Here is a 12832-nt window from a genome sequence, read left to right as displayed (position 1 = left end):
AGTGGCAAGCTGTCGCATGGAAGGAGCAAGTTTCTGTGGAGCACCCTTGTCCTTCCACCTCCTTCCGGCGTGACTGCCACTACCTCTCCATGTCACTACCCGATGAACTTTGTCCAGTAAGACCTAAGCTTTCCTGGGCTTCCTCGCTCAGACAGATTTCAGGACTAGGACTATTCCACCCGGTTGCAGATCAGTCCCATTGATTTTCCTATCATAGCACAACTTCCCTCTTGAAGCTTCTTTAGTAGCAATCTCATATGCCTGACGCATTCTGGCCTGCCAGTTCTGCACATATTCTGAGTAACTCTCTTGCTTCTCCGTTGATGGCATATTGAACTAGCGAGTTCTTCCAGTCAGCTCTTTCTGCACTGACACTCCATCAACAGATGCCGCGGTTATGTCTTTGCTATCTACACCACCTCCTTGGGACAGATTATCCGTTCGCATGGCTTCTCATACCACTGCTATGCAGACGACACACAGCTCTATCTGTCCTTTCCACCTGATTACCCTTCGGTTTCAGCATGGATCTCGGATTGCCTCTCAGACATAGCTACATGGATGAAGGCACACCACCTCCAGCTGAACCTCTCAAAGACTGAACTGCTGGTCATCAAATTTGACTCCCTGTCTGTTTCACCTACCAGGACTGCAAGAAATCTAGGAGTTGTTCTCGACAACCAACTAACCTTCTCAGATCATGTTGCCTCAGTCGCCCGGTTATGCCGTTTCGCACTCTACAACATACGGAAAATCAGGACTTACTTGACTCAAGATGCTACTCAACTTCTGGTTCAGGCAATAGTGATCTCACGACTCGACTACTGCAACGCCCTCCTGACAGGTCTCCCAGCCTGCGCAGTGAAACCCCTTGAGATGATTCAGAACGCGGCGGCGCCCCTGGTCTACAACCAACCCAAAAGGGCACATGTTACCCCTCTGCTCATCCAGCTACACTGGCTACCTATGGCGGTCCGCATCAAATTCAAGGCTCTAACCCTTGCCTACAAAGTAGTCTCCGGTTCTGCTCCCACCTACTTGAATGCCCTCATACAAACATACACTACCTCCAGACCGCTGCGCTCCTCAGACGAACGACGTCTAGCTCTACCACCGGTACGCTCAGGCCAATCCAAACTTTTCTCATCTGTTGTTCCTCGTTGGTGGAACACACTGCCAGTTCCTACAAGGGCAGGGACATCCCTCTCCATTTTCAAAAAACTCCTGAAGACCCAGCTCTTTAGAGAACATCTCCTCTCATAGCACCACTTACAACAAGTCTTGCTGATACCAGCACTTACCAGCCGTCTTGAACTGACAGTCAACTGTAAAAACAGCACTCACTGATGCACTTATTCTTACTGTACTCTACCGTTTTTTAAATTGTCCTAAAATTGTTGAGAATTGCTTTAAAACTTAATCTGTTACCATGTTGTTAGTCGCTTTGGTTAAAAATGTGTCAGCCAAATGTAATGTAATGTAATGTAAAAGATGCACTAATGGCTTCTTGACTAATCTCTTCTGTACACTGCTGCATGAAACTGTTTATGTCTAATGGCATTCTACACTGTAAAAAATAACATTACATCTTACTGCAGTAACACAAGTATACTTTACTTACTAAAGGCTGACCTAGTGTTCTTACTAGAGTAACATTAGTAATGTGCCGAACTTGCATCAATGGGGTCTAAAACTTGAGATACACGAGTAAGCTTCACAACTCAGACCTGACAGAGCCCGTCTACGGAGAGCCTTGCCACTCCGTATTAAGTCCCATTGTACCGAATTTTGGTTGTAGTTCCACTAGATTTCCACTGGGGGCGATCGCCATGAGTGCAGAATGAATGGGAGTCAATGGAGCTAGACGGCTAAATTTGCCTCTTTCACCTGATTGTCGTTGACAAATCTCAGATTTGATTGTAGTTTGTATAACTTCAACATGGGTTATAGGTCAAAAGTTGAATGAACGAGTACTTATGTCCTTTTGATTTCTTACAGGTTGGGTCGTTGTTGCCCATAACATGCTAGCATTGTGCTAATGAATGACGTCATTGACACGTTTGAAAGGCTTTTTAGAACAATTAAGTGACTTTAAAAAATATAATACTCAACCAAGTGTATTTTCTTTGCCTCCCCTTTCGAAAACAATATTCAAATTACTTTGAAAAAAATTATATCCAGAGAAAAGTGGATTTTGAGGGGTACAGCTCCATAGACCTCCATGCATTCTGCACTCGTGGACGAGCGCCCTCATGTGGAACCACAGAAGGAACTGCAACCAGTTCAGAAACCGGAAGTTTTCCGAGAGTGGCAGTTCTCCCCTTATTAGACATTCTCTGGACCTGAGTAAACTGGACTCACGCAGTGCACACGCGCACAGTCAGCAGAGGGAGCATTCTGGATTCCACAGCCAACGGTCGTGTTACTTTTGGGATGGGAGTGTAACACCAGTGACTTGCTCTGTCCGGTAAGTTTACAGTATGTATTAATGTGTCAAATGTTTACAGTATAGGTTGAACTAACAGCATTTGTGCAAACCTGTACATTCGGTTTCATTAACAGCTGGGGTAATGTTAAGTTTAACTTGCGAAGTGGCCGATATATGCGCTAGCTGCTAACAGTTTGCAGCTAACTGATAGCAGCTATGCGAGTTAACATTGCCTCAGACCATGCAGAGCAGAAAACAAATATTCTAGGTATTCAAGCCCTTTGATATTTTTTGTTATCGAAGTTATGAGGAAGTGGTGGCGCCTGGGGTCTAGAACTAGGCTGTATAAATTTGCCAATAGCAGTTGTCTTCATGAGCTCTTAATGAAGTTTAGTTCTAACGTTTCTCATGAGAAACGCTTGCTAGCATGCTAAGTTGATTGAAAACGTGTAAAGATTAAACTGTGTATGGTATACGTCGATATTCCTACTGTATTGATAAAACAATTAGGATAATTGGACTCATAACCTTACTGACTGAGAAAGCCATGGTTTTTTATCTAAAATCTTTCGTTGTGATTTAGCAAGAGGACTTAGGTTGCAGTGTGTGGAATTTAAACGAATGTGCCGTTATTGAGGTGCAAAATGGCGTCATATAATTCCAACGTATGATTGACATTTTAAATTCTTTTAAATTCTATTGTGATAAATGTACTAGGCCTGAAGCAATAGAGAAAATTCAGTTGGCAAGTCATAATATTTTTAGCTTAAAAGTATTAATTAGGTCTCTGGAGAAATAATTTAAATGAACATTTAATGTGATGAACTTAATCAGCTGTTTTAGTTAAACATGGCCAATAGATGCATATTGATAATAATTTTGCCCTCTTTTTCTTTTTGCAGTTGGAAAACTGAAAATGCAGAGCAATGAACTGGACATGTAAGTTGTGCTTGTTTGGATGTGAAGTCAGAGGTCAGTTGCTCAAACACTACAGATTGAAACATGGAGGTTACACCAGAATACGACCGAAAAAAACTGCAGTGGTGAAAACTGGCCAACGCATCACCGGTTCCTCACTCCCCTCCATCAAGGCCATCCAGGGCAAGTGATGCTTGCGTAAGGCGCGCAGCATCATCAAAGACTGTTCTCACCTCAACCACAGACTGTTCACCCCATTCCCCTCTGGGAGGCGTTACAGGTCTCTGCACCCGAACCAGCAGGTTCAGAGGAAGCTTCTTCCCTGCGGCTGTCACCCTACTGAACTCTAGCTCTGCATCCCGGTGACAACCAACCAACTAAGCCCCCGCCCGATGCCTCCTTGCCTGTGCCTGTTGAGGTGTCCACCATGACCATGGAAACCTTGACGGGGGACACCCACCCCCGCGGACAATTGCACTACTCTATCCCACCCATAGTGTTCTATTTATTTACAAATGTACATACTGTAATTACACTTATACATGGCATTTTCTACTGCTCTTCATACTATTCATCCTGCACATACACATATTCTTACTACTGTTATAATGTTACTGTTTCTGCACTACAGTACTGTTACCACACTGCACATAGCTGTATACTGTACATATATGTCTATATGGTTCATACCGAATATCCATATTTATTCTGCTAATACACTGCACAAATTTATACCTAATTTATATTACTCTAAACCACCACCTGTAAACCAACTGTATACTACTGTTTACACCGCATATTTCTTATCCTGTCTTTGCACCACCTGTCTTTGTATAATATCACATTGCATTTTTCTGCTTTTTTTGCACTTCTAGTTAGACGCAAACTGCATTTTGTTGTCTTTGTACTTGTACTCTGAAAAATGACAATAAAGTTATCTAATCTAATTGTGCCAACTATTTGTGTACATTTTGCAAGTAAACTTTACTATCCAACATAAAGTACCCTTTACAACTCAAAGTAAGGGTAACTCATTTAACAGTAGTAAATACAACTTTGTTTTTAAGTAAGCTTTACTCGAGGGCATGAAGTAAACTTTACTAGTTGGAAGTAAGTAACCAGAACTTTAAAGTCTTAAGTAAGGATAACTTCTTCTAAGTAAGCATTACTTGTAGACATCAAGTAAACATAACTTGGAAGAGAAAAGTTTTGTTTACTTAACTTATTTAAGGCAACGAGTTTCCACCCTTTTTTCAAGTAACCATTACTTATTATTTTTTACAGTGTAGAGAAGCCATCGGCGTCACCATTGTTTTTGCCTGGGCGGTACTTTATGGAGAAATTAAAATCTGCAAGCTGAGCAACCCAACCCAGGAGAGAAATCCTAGCAATTTTCTCAAATATCCCACAGTTGCAGGCAGGGAAGGAATTTCACGGCGGCCACAGCCCCTTGCGTTGGCCGTGAAGCCCCTTTGAAAATCATAGGTTTACAGGCCACGGTGGCCTTGGTGCCCCCTTCTTTCAATATTCTGCTTTGTGTCCTACTAATAGCGATTTTTATTTAGCCTGTGGCCTGTCAAAATAATCTTAGCATTCACAGCGCAAATTAATTTAGTCTTTTACGCAGTGGAGAAAGTGACAGCGCAAGAAAGTGCGTCCAAATTCACCCATTCTTCTCAGTTGAACTACTCCGAAGTAGCCTATTCATCACACAGACATCACAAGTATCACATGAAAGAGCTTTTTCTCAGCTTTTAAACGATGTTAGCCGATAATTGCTGTGTTGAACGGTTCGCGAGAAAAGTAAATAATATAATTCAATTTAATCATACATTCTACTGAAGGTTTTGCGTCCATGATCTCATCTCCCTACCCATTTATCTCGGTGGAATACTTCACGAACCCTTCTTTTAACACATGACAAACCACCATAATATCAGAATAAACAGCAGACCTTACCGAACACAAAGGTGTAAAGCAGTCCCCTGTACAGTTAGCCGTTCCAGAGTAATCCAGTTTTGAATTTGCAGTAAATTTCGGCATGCATGGATGTCTCCAAATTTGGGCTTTAAGTTTTACAATGTGTTTAAATTGTTCCACATGATTTCATAACGGGCCAAATACAAAATAAATGTTACAAATATCGCCTAGATATTGGTAAATCAGAGGACAGCTGACTAAGAGTTTGTGAAAGTAGCCTTAATGATCACAAAATGCTAAGCATGCATCTAGGCTATTTGAGTTTGAGAAAGCTGAGCTGTGCTACATTTAAATGTTCAATATATGATTTCATAGCAGGCCAAATATAAAATAAATTTGATCTATAGCCTAGATATCTGTTTTTATTAGATGATCAGATGATTTACAGTTATATGTAATATGTCATGTTTCATGTTTTTGTAATGTTTCATACAGTGATGCAGGTCTACTGCAGTGAATAGGCTAAATACAACTTTGATCATTTTTATAGCCTACTACTGTATAGTTAACTTTGGCCTTGGTGCCCTGACATGTGGCCTTTGTGCCCCCCACCAAATATGCCCAACTGAAGGCCAAGTGGCCTTGCCCCCAGAATGGTGAAATTCCAAGCCTGGTTGCAGGGGTCTTTTCTCTTAAAGGAGAATTCCGGTGTGATATTGACCTAAAGTGTGTTGAAACATGATACCGAGTGTGTACGTATGTCTCATAGCTCATCTCGGCTTGTCCCCTGCACTCAGAAATCTGGCACTAGTTAGCCGATGCCACCAACAGTTTTTCGATGGGGGTGCCTCGGGCATCGGCCTAGCCATGCAAATAAATCACTGTTATACACCATTTACGAGGCTCAAAGTAGCTCCATACTTCATTGGTAGACTTCTGAGGGCCTTGACAATTAAAACGAGACATTGAGAACTTTGAAAAAGCACTGATAGTTTATTTACAAGACGATTTATACAGACAGTACCTTTAGGAAGTTTACCGTTCGCCGCCATCTTGAATTTAGTCACGATAAGTCGAGCGACGAGTACGAATGAACAGGTATGATAAGGGATCACATTCCAAAAAGAAATTCTACAATATGTCCCACGTGCGTTATTGAACGTGAAACATTACAACAAACCTAAAACGAGTATTATTACGTGTTAGCATGCTTACATTATAGTGTCAATTATATATTGCGAGTATAATTAGTTTGCAACATCAATCTAAAATATGTTCTTTGGTAGTTCTAACATTGAACGTTTGTTTCCTTGCTGGACATGAGCTGTTATTGGATTCCTACATTTGCCTGTATCACGCTACATATACTTTACTTACATTGTCAAAACGTAGGCTATGCATTTTGTATCCTTTTTGTGTGTGAACCAAGGCCGTAGTCATGATGTCAACATTGGGGGGGACCAAATCTGTGGTGGGGTCTGAGGGACCCCAAACAGAATGCCCCCCCCCCCCCATCCCCCCCGTGAGTTTTGTGAAAAGAGAAGGGTGGAGAAGAAGCAACTTCACTGGTCCATTCATGGACCTGTGACTCCATTTGTGTTCAAAATGTATACTTTAAAAGATATTACAAACTAGAGTATCTTTTGATAACCTCTATGTTACACAGAATGTGGTTCTTTGACTTATTACTTACACCTGAAGATTTTTTTAAACTAAGGCTTAGACTCATAGGTTTGGAGCCTAATAAGATTTTGTCTTTTAATTTAGATTTTATTATGCTGGCGGCTAATCACACAATTTTAACGTAGTTTGAAAGGGACAGGATTCAGGAATAGGCTACTAAGACAGGCCCCTCTTCTGTCTGACTCACCTCATGTTACCCCTGTATGCATTATAGACTGGCTTCTGACAGAAATTACGTTTTGTGCCAACATGTAGAAACACTAGGCCTACTACAGCCTTTAATTGGTGAATGGAGGTGCAAATTTCTTTCTTTGGTTATTGTCCGCGATTCACATTAACTACACGTATTGTAAACGTCGCCACATTTGATCACGTTTTGCCTGCATGGATTCGCGATTGAGTGCACATCTAAATAATATGCAATATGCAACAATCATTTCTAAGAGGCCTATACACGGTAATTTCTGGCCTTACTACTAGCATATGAATGCATTATTGATGTTGAAAGACGTGAAAGAAATGACACAGGCTTGCACAAATTCATCATTTAAAATCAAACGTTTCACTTTCGCTATCATTGCGAGAATAGGCTACAATATGGAAAATGTTCCCTTTCAGTCTGATCGGCTCCAAACATGTATGGGATTTCCTTAGCCTGTGCTACACCTTTCCAAGAAGTTTTGTGAAAATTGTTCTGGTAGCTTTTGCGATATTGTTGACAGCCCTACCTCACCGCAGTAGGGTGCAGTAAATGGAAGCTTTTGATAGCACCACTCAGGGGTGTAGGCTACTCTGGAACCATAGGTCACTAATTTGTGCGTTATTTACGTTTGATTACATTTCAGATACGTGTTGGTTTCCTGTAGGCCTAGTATAGCGCTTTATTCTTTCTTTATTTTTCTATGTCCGAATATTGGGGGGGGACATTTTGGTCATATTTGAATATTGGGGGGGACACGTCCCCCTCAATGTCTATGGTGACTACGGCCTTGGTGTGAACATTAGATCCAGTGTCCTTTTCAGTTCGTTTGGTGAGATGAAGATGAAGGTGCACCCCCCCCCCCCCCCCCCAAATCTGCACAACTTTGATCATTGTAAGACTAACAATAAACGTCTATCAAATATATAAATGGCATTCAGTAGCCTAACAGCTTACATTTTAAAAGTTTGATCAATGCATTAAGGGCCAATCTCAATTCTTCTATTTTACCCCTTCCCCCTTCCCCTTAGTTTTGCGCGTGCACGTGAGAGAAGGGCTATCTCAATTCTCATTTCGATCGAGGGGTAGTAGTCCAGGCAAAGTAGCGTTTTACGACAGACTAATTGTAAAAGAATTTTTTGCAGCTTAGATCATTTCTATGAGGTGTCCAGAACAACATACTAAAAGTCCTAAGAAATCCTAGTTGAGGAAATATGTTAAATTCTCATCAATCCAAGATGTGTGCCAAGAAGACCAGGCAACAATAGGCCTACACCATCAATGGGGCTATTTTTTTCCTTTACTCCTATCAAGATTAAACTTTACACAATGAAAGTAGCCATGAAAAGTATTTTTTTTTGTATTACAAGTTTTTTTGAAAATTAATTTTAATATGCAAATGAGCTATACACTAATCGAATATGCCCAAAATACACCGAAATAGGCTTAATTTTTCCTTTACTCTTACCACATAAACTGATTTAACTATATAAACCATATATTTTCTGGAAGGTTAGACCCTCAGGATGTGATCTAACATAGGTTTTGACCTTTCTCACCCTCCCCTTTACTTTGCTGCCCATTCATAATAGATAGGGTATGAGTAAATTGGGTATATGGCTCATACCTTTGGGTCTGTGCCATTTAGGAAAAACTGTTTCAACCATATAAACCATATATTTTCTGAAAGCTTATACCCTCAGGATGTGATCTAACATGTGATGAAACATGTCCCATCCTCCTCATTAGTATGCTGCCCATGCATAACACATGGGGTATTGGTAAATTAAGTGTGTTCTGATACATTTTGGGCTGTACCATGAAGAGAAAACTAATTAAACCACCTAAACCATATATTGTCTGAAAGCATATACCCTCAAGATGTGAACTAACATGGATTTTGACATTTGTCACCCTCCTCATGACATGACAGCCCAAAAAGGTATTAGCCATATACACTATTTACCAATACCCAATGTATTATGCATGGACAGCATATTAATGAGGAGGGTGGGGCATGTCTCATTGTACCCATTGTAAAAAAAAAAATGTTACCTTCCATATATATTTTCACTGCGAGGATTGATTGTGATAGGAGTAAAGGAAAAAATAAGCCCATTAGCGATTAGTATGTTGCTCATTTGCATATTCAAATTAATTTTCAAACAAACTTCTAATACAAAATGTTTTACTTTTCATGTAGACTTTCATTGTGTAAAGTTTTATTATGGTAGGAGTAAAGGGAAAAAATAAGCCTATGGGGGCCTATATTTGATTAGTGTACAGCTCATTTGCATATTCAAATTCATTTTCAAAGAAACTTGTAATACAAAAAAATTTACTTTTCATGGATACTTTCATTGTGTAAAGTTTTTTTTTGATAGACGTAAAGGGAGAAAATAGTCCCATAGGGGTGTATTGTTGTGTGGCCTTATACTGGCACACATCTTGGATTGATGAGAATTAAACATATTTCCTCAACTAGGATTTCTTAGGACTTTTAGTATGTTGTTCTGGACACCTCATAGAAATGATCTATGCTGAAAAAAAATCTTTTACAATTAGTTCTATTTTTGGCTCCAAAATGGGTTACTTTGCCTGGACTATAGGGATAAGTGCAAGGGGTAGATACCCCTTAAAACCAAGTAAGATCGGGAGCTTACTTGAAACCGAGGGGTAAGAGAAATACCCAACATACAACGCTCACACCGGAAAAATAAGCACACCGAGAGATTCATTGACATGAAATGTTGGCATTAATAAGGATTATAAAAGTAAAATGGTAATTGTTTTATGTTGCATTCAATCTTGTGACCATATATTGAAGGTCCTGTTCTTCACGAGGAAGTTTTCAAAAATCGCTGTTTTGTGAACGTTAACAGCACATCATTATTTGCGCGAATGTCTCGCATTTTACATATTTCCATGTCTGATACCCCGCGAATTGGCAGCATCCCATGTTAGAAGAAATGTAAAGTCCAACTTCAGCTAAATTCGCTGAACTTTTTTTACCGCTCGTCTGATATGAATGCTCCATAGGCCTACTGCTGCCGACTCCTCGCATAGGCTATTACAGGTAGCGATTGCTTCTGATGTCAAGTAACGATCATTTGGATAGTATTGTAAAATATCTAAGGAGTTGTGGGATGTTTACATAGCAAACTGCATGTTTATTTTGTCCCCCATCCCTGTTTCATTCACCCGGACCAGAAGGTAGGCTGCGAACGAACATAGGCACGTTCTGCTGTTGTTGAAATAATTCCTGAACGGTTTTATTCCGAGCTGAAAATGCAATGATAGCCTATTTGACAGAAGACAGGTTGCTAGTGACAAAATATTAGCTTTCAGTGTGGTACGATCTCTGTAAATTACTTAATTCAAGTGTTTAATTCATCCCGCTCTCCCTTATGGTTGGCTAGTGGTATCTCATTTCCAAGGGGAATATTCTTCACCCCTATGTCTTGCCACTCGGTTTCGAGGGACAAGGGCTAAGATGAAGGGATAGGGGAAGGGGAAGGGGTAAAACAGAGAATTGAGATTGGCCCTAAATCTGTTCAGTTCTTTTAGAGAATTAGCATAAAGGTGGCCACCACACAGCCTTGGTAACATTTTAAGAGTAAGCCATAAACATGTCAAAAACACATAGGCTAAATAAGAATCAAGAATCACTGTTTCAATAACACACTTGTGGTGAGACTACAGCATGAAAAGGATGACTGATGTTAGGTTTTCAATAGAATTTTTATTAAGTTTTTAATGTGTGTTTAAAACAAGAACAGGAACAAATGCAAAAAAGACTGGGAGGGAGGTATGGTGACACTGCAACATAAAAAGGTCTGACACTCATTTAGGTTTCCAAAAAATAAAAAGATTTCAGTTTCCAAAGTTTGAACAACAATTGTGTGTGAACTACACAAAAGACACAATGTGGAAGGGATGGGTAGCCCTGTACTCTGTACTCCTATAAGAGGGACATGGTAAGGAGGATGCAACATTTGGCTGGAGTCGGGAGTGTTATGGGAGGTGTGGAAGATGCTGGATCAACACAACTCCATTTGTGTAAGGGCCCCATCGTGTGGACCTCAAACATAAAAAATGATCTTATCTGACCATTCCTGTCATATATCGCACACCCTTCTTGTCCTCTGCATCCTTGGTCATGGATAAGCAGAACAGGCACAGTGGAGAATGGAGGGAGAGAACAAAGCAGGTAACACTCAGTGTATACTTGGGACAACACATTAAGTAAGTAGCAGAAACCTAAGCAAGAGGCCATCTCCTTTGGTTACCAACTAACACTGTTAGCCAATTCACTAACTTAAGACTTCAGTGCCATAATATACAACGTTTTTTACACAACAAATACAGAAAGGATGGAGGCAGCAAAAGTAGAGAAGTCATTTCAGATGGGGCAAGAACAAGGTGAATTTGTATGCTTGTCAAAACGTAGTCCTACCCTGCATTAGAGGAGCTGATCATCATACCAAGCACACTCGCAGTTTAAAGTCATACACCACGGTAAACTAAAACTAAAATGTTACAAAGGTGGCAAAAATAATATAGGGTATTATTAGCCATGACATTACTAGGCTATGAATCGTTCGTTCTTTTTTTTCTTGGGGGGGGGGGGGGTTACAAACTTATTCAAAATCATCCCCCCCTCTGGTTTTTACACAAATCGCACCCTGCGTAGGAACATTATCTTTAAGCTAGCCTCTCTCCACATCAAGGTTTGCAGGCTAACTTTTGGCTTTAAAATTTCGGTCAACATTTAAGCTATAAATATCAGTTAAACAAGCAGCACAAAATCCTCAAAGAACAATACCAGTATCTACTAGTGCAGTTGGTATAGGAAATGCATATGACAATTAAAAAAACGTCGTACATTCGTCTACTTACCACTGACAATATCAGGCAGAAAGCAATGGAAGTGAATGGGGCTACAGCCGTGAATGTCAAAGTTAAGAACTGTTGAGCTCAGCATAAAGCGGAAGTAGCGTGGAAAAAGCGCCGCCATTGTTTCCAATGGAAGTCTATGGGAGTGTCGCAACTCTCTTTTTATATGGCTCTGGTCTGTTCTAGCTCCTCCAGGCCGGAATTTGAAGTTTACGTTGACATATGAAGTCAGCCACAGTCAGCCGCAGCTCATCTCGAATGAGCCTATTTACTCACTCAGTTGGTCTATGCTAAATATTGAAGATTTGAATATGCAACATTTTTTATCATATTAACTAAAACCAGCACTATGCTCTGACAGAACAACATAAATCAGCCGGTTTTATAAAAAAAAACGCACTTCTACCTCCACCTAGAGCCTGTTATTTGTTTTGCAAAAGTCCACAGCTCCCGGTTCTTCTGGTCCAATCAGAGCAGGGCTGTGTGAGATCTGACTGTCAATCACAGTCTGGTGCAGTCTGGTGCCCACTGACGAGCACAAACTCAATGAGAGGGTGCTCGGTGGTGGGAGAGGGGCATGAGAGTCCCCTCAATCTGTCAGACTTGCCAACTGCAGCTTTAACTTTTTTGAAAGGTTCTCATTTCAGCACCGTGAGAACAAAGTTTAAATGAACCTCAGAGCTTTATGTGGTTTGACACTTCTAAAGCTGCAACACTGAAGCTCTTCCTGCTGTGTGCAACACCTTGTCTATCTAACACAGTCTTCATTTACTATGTATCCAATATGC

Source organism: Alosa pseudoharengus, unplaced genomic scaffold, assembly GCF_046254945.1.
Source record: "Alosa pseudoharengus isolate Yale_2024_CS ecotype anadromous, Long Island Sound unplaced genomic scaffold, YU_APseudo_1.1 YU_APseudo_1.1_scf_5, whole genome shotgun sequence".
In the NCBI taxonomy this organism is placed as follows: domain Eukaryota; kingdom Metazoa; phylum Chordata; class Actinopteri; order Clupeiformes; family Clupeidae; genus Alosa; species Alosa pseudoharengus.
Note: the sequence above shows the minus strand (reverse complement) of the source record.